Raw genomic sequence first — 7,345 nt, 5'->3', positions numbered from 1 at the left:
AAAATGTTGCCATTTGCACTTGCAAAGCATGAACTCCCGCTCAAACTTTGATGGGTGGATACTAGATCTGGCCATTGTCTTCTTACTTTAGTTAGTAGTTAGTCCTTATAGAGTGATCTGACTCTGATACCAATTATTGGAACGGTATTGACCGGCTAGAGGGGGGGTGAATAGCCTACACAAAGAGTTAAAATTTTTCTCTTTCTATCGTCTTAGCAAGGACACATAAATTAATTGATAATAAAACACATAAAAATAAAGTAAGAGACTAGAGATTACTTGGTTTGCAATTAGATAGTTTCTAGTCTAAGAACTATGTAAAAGCACCACTAAAAACTCCTTCAAGAGAAGTATTGGAGACGGAATAACCTCTTATAGAATTGAAGCACAAACAAAATGAAACTACAGAATTTAGAAACTAAGATATGAGAGTTGTATGAACTTCGAACACCAGAGCTCTATTTATAGTCTACTAATCGAATCTAGCCATTTACTGATGTGACACTTCCCGAGCATCAGGACTCGGTCCTAGCGTCTGGACTCAATTGAGTCGATCCACTTCACAACCATTTTTTTCCAATGGTTCTGGACTTCCTTGGCACCTGGACTGATCTGGTCGCCTGGAGTCTGCTAACGTGGACTCCATGTTGATCCTCTTCGGCAACGGTTCTCGTTCACATGGTCAAACTACCCAGGCATCTGGACTCGATCTAGGCGCTTAGAATGGGCAACTTCTAGGTTGACCATTCTTTGACCTCGGTTCGCTTGGGTAATATTCTGAAGGTTTAGAGTTGAACTCACCCGAACCAACTCCGGCCTTCTCCTCGAGCAGACTTCCTCCCAGCTTCTCGTCTCTCGATGCGCCACACGTGTTCTTCTTTTCTATAGTGTACCCTTTTATAGCTCCTCATCCCTCGGATGCAGCGAGCCCATCGACTCCCTTCTCGTGCCATCCTTTTCGCTTGCTACGTCTTTCACTTGACTTCCTGTGTTCCTAAGTCCCTGCACACTTAGACATAAGGTATCAAATCCGTAAAGTCTAACTTAACTCGGTTGATCGCATCAAAATTAACCCAAATTACTTACACTATACTCATATTTTTGAGCTAATTATATGTTTAAATTCACATTTATATCACATTTCATGAGTTTGGATTCATTTAGAGTTTTGATATGATTTATCTTAATTTTTAGAATTATGTGCTAATTTATGGAATTGATTATGTAGGCGATCAAGGAGAAGGACCAACTTAGATTGATTTAGACAGTTCATCTAAGATCCGAAGGAATCTAGGTCATTCATCAAGATTTAGTCCATTCAAGTCAAAGCTAGAGTATATTAGGACCACTAATTTAGATATATTAATCCGACAATTGATTAAGATCTAGAGAATTCTGGGTCGTTCATTCAGACTTTGGAGATTTACATGAGAAGCATCTTCAATTTGCTACAGGGTAAGCGTGCACAAGAGTGGAGGGGTGACCCGATCATCTTCACCATCGCCAGTCGTCGAAGCTCCACCCACAGTAGGGAGGTTAAGATTTTTTCCTTCCCTATCCACTCCATCCAGCTCTGATGATCCATCTTCTAGCCATCCGCAGACACCATCATTTGTCGAGCGTCAATCATCTTCCACCATAATCCATTGTGAGAGAAGGGTGGTTATTTTTTCCTTTCATCTCCGACGTTCATCATGACCACAACCTTCTCCTTCCTCAATGATTTCATCTCCGACACACATCCTCTGCGCATCAAATCACCACCAATCTCCTCTGTTGTCTTCACATCCGGTTAAATTTGATGCAAATCAAGAGAAGCCCTAGTTTGGTTTGTGAGCATGATTCTGATGTAGAAAATACTCCATAGCTTATTTTGTAGTTTTCCTCTTACTTATGTGATTGTAAAATGCATTGACTTCAATTCCTTCATGAATTAGAAATTGAATTTGTTTGAATTCAATTCTGTATCTTTTAGTTGCTTGGGACTATTGATTGTTTGTTAATTGATCATTTTATTCTCATGTTGATGTTATGTGGAAGTAGACTCATGTTTTCTGAATAAGATTTGGGTTTTAGCTTTCCTTTAGTTTTTATTTGTTGCAATAGGATTAATTTACTTACGGTTGAGCTAGTGTTTTATTAGTTTATGCATTCACGCTAGATCAATTCCATTAAAATCCTGTTTAGGTTACTTTGTTAATGTTGTTTACAATTTGGTTGAATTGTAGGATTCATGTAGATTAGCATGTTTTACTTACGGTTCCATGAATTGTTTTGCGATGCAGATTAGCAAGGTTTCCATTTCATTAGTTGCATTACTTTATGCTTTTCTTTATTTCCTTTGTGTTCGTAGATTAGTTTACATTCTTGTCAATTAAATTCATTGCTTTTTATTGTCATTAGATTTAGCATCTCAAAACCTAAAACCTCAAACCAATAACAATTTGATCCTATAATTTAGCATCGACCGGTCATGCAGAAGAAAATGGACTCCAGGGCGAATCAGAACACAATCATCTGAACGGAAGTAAAAAAATTGATGGAGACTGGGCATATTTGAGAAGTTCAATTTCTAGCCTGGCTCACCAGCGTATTATTGGTAGCCAAAACTAACGATAAGTAGTGAGTCTGCATTGACTTCTAGGATCTCAATAAGGCAAGTCCCAAAGAGTTTACCCTTTCCCTCGCATCGACCAGATGATTGATTCTACCTCTAGGAATGAGTTGATCTGTATGCCAGATGCTTACTAGGGATACCACCAGATTCCTCTTGCCCTGGACGACTAAGAAAATGTTAGCTTCATGACCTCTAACAGTACATTTTCTTACAATGTTATCTCATTTGGACTAAAGAATGCAAGAATAATCTACCAAAGGCTCATAGACAATCTTTCAACAACAGATCGGAAGAAATATTGAAGTCTACATGGATGATATCATGATCAAGTCCCCCCTAACGATAGACTGAATTCCAGATATTGAAGAAACTTGTAGCACCCTGTGGAAATATGAGTTCAAATTGAATCCAAACAAGTGTTTATTCAGAGTAAGGGGAGGCAGGTTTATCAGTTATATCGTCACTAAGTGAGGAATTGAGTTCAACCTAAAAAAAGTCCAAACACTCAGAAACATGAACGCTTCACAAAATCCCAAAGAAGGCTACGACTAGTGGGTTGGATCACTATGCTCTGTAGATTTATTTCTCGTTTAGTCGACCATATTCTCTGTTTCTTCAAAGTACTTCACTAAGCTACCAGACTCTAGTGGTGCAAAGATTGTGACAAAGCTCATGCAGAACTCAAGAAGTACTTGTAGACACTACCATCGCTTTCCAAGCTTGTAGCTGGAGAAAAACTATGGCTATACTTGTCCGCTACAGAGGAGGCTGTTGGATAAGTACTAATTAAGTAGGATAACAATGTACAATATCCTGTATATTTTCTGAGTCATCAATTATAAGGTGTTGAATGCTGGTATATTGTTCTCGAAAAACTAGCTTATGAGCTAGTTTTGACCGCTTGTCGCCTATGACCTTATTTTCTCTATCATCCCATTATAGTCCTCACTAATAGTGTCTTGGGCAGAGTATTGATTAATCCTAAGGCTTCAGGGAAATTTATCAAGTGAACTACAAAACTAAGTGAATATGACATATAGTATAAACTCCAAATGACTATCAAGGCCCAAGTCCTCACTGATTTTCTAACTGAAGTTCATAATTCATAGCCCTAGGGCATGTGGAAAATTTATATATATAGATCCTCTACTCGACAGGGTAGTGACGTGAGAATTTTATTAATATCTCCCCAAGAAGACGTAATGCAATTGTCCGTTCGGCTAAATTTTTGAACCTCCAATAATGAAATTGAATATGAATCTTTGCTAGCCGAGCTTCAGGCAACAAAATATGTGGGGGCAACTCGGGTGATTATCCATTCGGATTTTCAGTTGGCGGCCTAATAATTGGTAGAAAATTTTTGACGTCAATAGCCCAAGCGACTCAAAATGTACATATAAGCTTATGAAAAACTGAAGGTTGATTTTCTAGAAGTTACCTTACACGAAATAGCCCAGGTGGATAATCATAAAGTAGACGAACTAGCAAAAATGACCATCTCATTATCCACCAAGGTTCTAGACAAATCCATGGTGTAAACCCTGCTGATAGCCCAAATCGATCTGCAAGCAATCACAGAAGAGCCAATCGATTGGCAACCTCTGCTAATTTCATATCTTCAGCAAGTGGTTTTACTCGTCAATGCAAAAATGGCTTAGGATATTAAGAGAAGGGTCAGTCACTTCACTCTAATAGGAGATCATTTATACAAGCAAGTTTTCTCTCGCTCATTACTCAAGTGTATCGAACTAGACGTCGTCAACTATATTTTACAAAAAGTTCATCAAGACTTATGCGGTAGTCATGCGGGAGATCGAATGCTGGTTCAGAAAATATTATTAGCGGGATACTTTTAGCCCACTTGCAGGTTGATTCAGCTCGGTTAGTAGCCACCTGCACTTCCTGTCAAAAGCATCAGAGCATTACTCATCGCTTGATCGAGCCCTTAAAAATATCTTTAGTCTCCTATCCCTTTGACCGGTGGAGGATGGACATCGTGGGCCCCTTCCTGACCGCCCCTGCTCAGAAAAAGTTCATACTTGTAATGGTGGACTATTTTTCCATATGGGTGGAGGCTTAAACTTTGTCCCATATCCAAGAACACACAGTCATCAAATTTCTGTGGATCAATATCCTATGCCAATTTGGAATCCCCCACTAACTCGTTTTAGATAATGGGCGACAATTTCAAGGATGCAAAATCAGAGAATGGTATGAAGGTTTTGGTATATTCTCCAAGCTTTCACTTTCGTAGTGTATCCTCGAAGCAATAGTCAGGAGGAGGTTACAAATTGAGAAAGTATTCGAGGACTCAAAACCAAACTTATTCATGTGAGTGGCAACTGGGTAGAAGAACTACTAAGTATTTTATGGGCGTACGAAACCACCCCTCAGGAGAGCACTGGGATGATGCATTTCCACTTAGTCTACAATTGTAAAGCAGTAGTTCCTATCGAGGTAGGTGAAAATCCACTCAGAGATTATTGTATGATCAGAGTAATGCCGATTGGTGTCTCCTTGAACTTGACTTCATCACCAAAACCAAAGAAAGGGTAGTCGCTTGATTGACATCCTACTGATAGAGGATGAGACAAAAGTACGATCGACATGTTACCTGATTTCAAGAGGGTGATTTACTATGGAAAAGATAAAGCCGGTCGGAGATATTAGAAAGCTAGAACCCCAATGGAGCAACCTTATAAAGTTGTTTTGAAGCTTGTTTCTGGTGCTTACTATCTTCAAGATTCCTGTGGCAGGAGGCTGAATCGGCTATGGAGTGTCAACTATTTGTAACCCAATCGAACTTGAGGGTATTCTTGTGTTTCCCCAAAAGTATGTACTATCACATGTATCTTTTTTTCCCTTAATAGAAACCCAAGCATGCATGCTCCCATTAATAGGGGAGATTCTTACCCCCTTGCTTGGCATAACAAGAAAATTCATACTCTCACGTCTCTCAATTTAGTTATAAGTGTGGTCCCCACACACCCAACAACCATCCAGTCAGTAAAAATTCAAACTCTCACGTCTCTTGACCAAGTTATAAGTGTAGTCCTAGTTGGATCATGAAGAACGCTAGAGGAGGAGGGGTGAATAGCGATCATCGAAAATCGAGAATTAAATTGAGTACGCAGCAAAAAGATAACAATGAAAATAATGCTAACAAACTAAGTTTTACTTGGTTTGGAGTCTTTGTTGACTTCTACTCTAAGGCCCGCACGTGAGAGTGCTTTCGGTGAGCAATTCACTTATAATTCGCAAATCTTTTACAAGATAAATACAATGAATGTAGAATTTAAATGTAGAAATAAACAAGTTTACCAACAACTTCTTAGAGATTTGGAAGGTTGTCCTTTCAGTTGTTGGAGTTGCGTCACTCTTTCGTCGGAGTTGTGTTGCTCAGTCGTCGGAGTAGCGTCACTCGGCCGTCAGAGTTGCGTCGTGGAGTCGCAGGAACTTCTTCAGAGCAGTGTGCAAGAAGGCAATCACAGAAGAAAGTTGTGTTTTGTGCTCCTGGTGGAAGGCTACTTATATAGGCAGTTCCGGGCACCTAGATCCCTTCTGGGTGCTTGGACCATGACATCGGTCAACCAATCAGCGCACTCCAAGTTGGCGAGCAGATAAGCCTTGGGCATTCCGGGCACCCAGACCAGTTCCGAGTGTTCGGACCACTCCGGGCGCCCAAATCCCTTTCGGTCGCCCAGACCATCTTTTCCAGCAAACCATTTTCCTGCAAGAAAAAGTTAGTCCGAAGTAAATAAAAATTATACTACCCTATAAAATAAAGTTAGCACAACAATAAGTAGATTAGTAATTAGATTATTTCTCCTTGAGACCAGAATTTAGTCAAGATTTCAACTTAGATTTCCAAAATAGATCTAATTAAGTTGGATTAACGCCTACTATTCACTCAAACAGGGAATGCGTCCTTACCAAGTCATTCCCCTCCAGTGACTTACCTTAACTTACCACTTTGCCAGACATCGGATCAGCCCGTTAACCTGCTTAGAATTCGTGCCAGCTATTCGGTCGACCCGTTGACCTAGCTGGACTTCATGCAAGATATTCGATCAGCCCGTTGACATGTCTGGACTTCGTGCTAGCTATCCAATCGGCCCATTGATCTAGCTAGACTTCGTGCCAGATATTCGGTCAGTCCGTCGACCTATCTAGACTTCATACCAGTTATCCGGTCAGTCTGTCGACCTACCTGGATTTCTTGTCAGATATCCAGTACCCGTTGACCTATCTGGACTTCTCCTGCACACTTAGTTACATCGTTAGATCATAACAAACCTAACTTAACTTTGTCATTTATCAAAACCTGATTTAGATCGTTAGCGCAACCTGAACCAACAATCTCTCCCGTTTTAATGTAATGACAACCTAGGTTAAGTTAGGAAAAATATGCAAATATAAATAATAAACGGCATGATTTTTAAGTTAGTCTTGTTTTGATGTTAATCTTGGTATTTCGCTAACTTAATCTATCTAACTCTCCCCCCTTTGACATTCATCAAAAAATCAAAATAGACAATTCATGGAACAATTTGCCAAGTAAAGTAACCAAAAAAATTTGACAATAGAAAATTTTCAGGATTACTTGACGAGTTAACTTAGAAAATAAGTTAATTAACTTGAATAAAATCTTTAAAGACATCTTATAAGCTGATTTTCATCTGCAAAAACTTTATGTCAGGATTTTTAAAAATAAGGTGATTTTGAAAT

The sequence above is a fragment of the Zingiber officinale genome, chromosome 1B, assembly GCF_018446385.1.
Source record: "Zingiber officinale cultivar Zhangliang chromosome 1B, Zo_v1.1, whole genome shotgun sequence".
Lineage (NCBI taxonomy): Eukaryota > Viridiplantae > Streptophyta > Magnoliopsida > Zingiberales > Zingiberaceae > Zingiber > Zingiber officinale.
This window is presented reverse-complemented; position numbering follows the sequence as displayed.